This window comes from Symphalangus syndactylus, chromosome 5, assembly GCF_028878055.3.
Source record: "Symphalangus syndactylus isolate Jambi chromosome 5, NHGRI_mSymSyn1-v2.1_pri, whole genome shotgun sequence".
NCBI lineage: Eukaryota > Metazoa > Chordata > Mammalia > Primates > Hylobatidae > Symphalangus > Symphalangus syndactylus.
In genome coordinates, this window is record NC_072427.2 from 107387315 (window position 1) to 107390123 (window position 2809).

General features: G+C 32.7%; 1 non-coding gene across 1 annotated transcript; it reads right to left on the reverse strand.

Annotated features, from left to right (window-relative positions):
• Positions 1 to 1667: 1667 nt before the first annotated feature.
• Positions 1668 to 1806, reverse strand: LOC129483570 (U4 spliceosomal RNA). Its single transcript, XR_008658094.1, has one exon. It is a non-coding gene; the product is annotated as a U4 spliceosomal RNA (small nuclear RNA).
• Between the last annotated feature and the right edge of the window lie 1003 nt (positions 1807 to 2809).

A 2809-nucleotide genomic window follows, 5' to 3' on the forward strand; every position in this document is an offset into this window, starting at 1 on the left:
CAAATTAAGAAATACAATTTTTCAGGAGTTAAAATTGTTGTGGAAAAAATAAATCAGAGTAAGATGAAGAGAGTGAAAGCAGCTATTAATGACAGGTGGTCATTAAGTCTTCTCTGAGGAGATCATATTTTAAGAAAAGAAATGAATACGTGAAAGAACTCATATACATGCAAGTGCATTATTTGTGAGACTTAACCCATACAATAAAGCATATTGTTACTTTCCTGTTGCATAGATTTTAAAGTTGATTGAAATAACTTTGGAACATACGAGGTCTAAAGTTCAAGGACAGGTAGACTAGTTCTTAGCCAAAGGTTCTTCCTGCTCAAATTACTTTCTTGTCCAGCTGAGCTTACTTTTAAACAAACAAGCAAACGAAAAACTAAATACATGAGGCTGATTTTTATTTTTAAAATATTGAAGTTTGGAAGTGATTAATGGGATAATTATCAATAAAGCAAACATTCAAATCTGTTTTCATTTTGATGCTTTTGTACTTTTCTAGGTTTGGATTAGTTAGCTCAAATAATAATTTATATTTTAAGCGAATTTCATATTAGTAATAGATATCTTCGTCCATGACAAAATTGGAATTAGGATTTTCACAAGAAATTATTTCATAATTATAATCTCATGTTTGATTTGATTTGATTGGCAGCATGCCCTTTTTTTCTTTACTTAAAAACATCTTGATTCCAAATTTCAGCTTTCATCTTAAAAAAATACCAAAATATTATTTTCATGTCAGCTTAAAGAGCACAACTAATATCTGAAATTTAAAAATCCATATAACAAATGATAGTATTCATTTAAAAAATTCCAACACCAGTCGGCCTCAGCCTGCTCTGTTTCACAAGTAACTTGTATACAAGTTTGCAAAGAAAACATTAATGCATATTTTAGACTGAAAGATTTCAGAATACAGAGACATTCATGGGCAGAAATGAAAGTCATCAGGTTTGGTGGCTTAACAATAAACAAAAACATCCTAACAACAAGCATTTCTTGAAAATTTTCATTGTGCTAGCATGTTTACAAAATCGTTTCATGCTTTAATCCATATTGTTCTAATGAAAAATTTATAAGAGAGGTACTGTAATTATTTTCATTCCATTGACGAAAAACTAGTGATCTAGAAATGCTGATAACATGCCAGAGATGAAATAATTCATGGCGGAGCTGGGCTTCCAACCAAGGTCTCTCTCCATAGCCTGTGGAAAATGGTTTCTCTTGAAGCCCGAATGAGAAATTATTTGTGAGGAAAAAGGCATGCGTACACATCAGTGGTAGAGCCAGAAAACGCAATGGCAAAACAAACAAACAAACAAACAAAAAACGTGCGCGGCCTGGAATTAAATAATTTGTATATTACAATGTGGATATATATTGTCTTGTGGGGCAGTAAATATGAAACAAAAAATGCAAAATAATTAGACTTGTAAGGGTCTTAGAAGTGTAGGGCTCTGAAAACTTGTAATTTGACTTGCAAGGGTCTTAGAACTGCATATTGCACCATCGTTAATTACACAGCTGGGCAAGTTAAACGGAGGAGGTTTGTAAAATTAAGTGACCATACATTCAACACAAAGTTAAATGTAAAGTCCTTTACATGGAGCTAAGTTTTTTCTGTTCGTTTGTTTTCGTTTTTTTCAACAAAGATGGTTCATTCTCTGTAGAGACTGTCGAAGATTGCCAATGCCGACCGTATTTCAAGTCGTCATGGCCGAGTATTGGGGAAAGTTTTATTAGCAATACTTGCACCTCAGATAAACCTCATCAGCTACGATGCTTCCACTGTGCAAAGGTGGAGCTAAGTTTTTACACAGTATAATCACCTAGCAGCCAAATGGAAGAGGATAAGGTAAACTTTAAAATCTATAATTAGGGGTCTTTCGTTTGTATCTCTAAGGCAAAACTGGAAATAAGAGAACTAGGACAAAACAACACTAATTGAGATTTTTCCCAGATGTTCTTTTTATTCCAGGAACTGGCATGAACTGCTTGAGAGTTGAAAACAAGTTTTTCTCAAAGCTTAAAATAGGAAATAACAGTAATATAGCTAAGGATCATTCTAAAATAGTCTATACTACTTCCATAATGGATTCATGAGAACAGGAGAAGAAAACTGACTAACATTAAGATTCTAGAACCTAGAACAGCAGCTCACAAATCTGTTGGTGTCAGGACCCCTTTATACCCTTAAATATTATTAATGAATCCACATGTCATTTTGGTGTATAGCTGTCAAAATTTATGGTATTAGGAATTCAAACTTAGCAATATTTAAACTTAGTTATTCTTTTCGTTATTAATTAACTATAATTACACATGATAGCAAAAATAACTTATTTAAAAGATTACACTTTCCCAAACAAAAATGTTTATTGAGAAATAGTGGCTTTATATTATATTTTTGTGCATCTCTTTAATGTCTGACTTACTACAAGGCAGCTAGATTCTCATAACTGTTTTTATACACAATCTTTTGTGATATATCGTTTAGCTCCTGGAAGACTTCACTGGAAGACTTTATTCTCTTGAGATATGGAAAGTGAAAAAAGCAGATATCATAATATTATTATGATTTTTTTAATCTCTAGGACCCTTGTATTGTAACATGGTTCACACTTTGAGAATTGCTTGTCTGGAACAATGCCCCAGCAGACAGTAGATGTTAAAGTAATGCTTTTGAATGAATGAATGTAAATCTCAGTGGCAACTTGTCATAAAAGTTTGTCCTTAAATTGCATTCACTGTCATCTTGGGGAATAATCAATTAGACAAGTTCCTGTGTTTAGACTGCCACGTT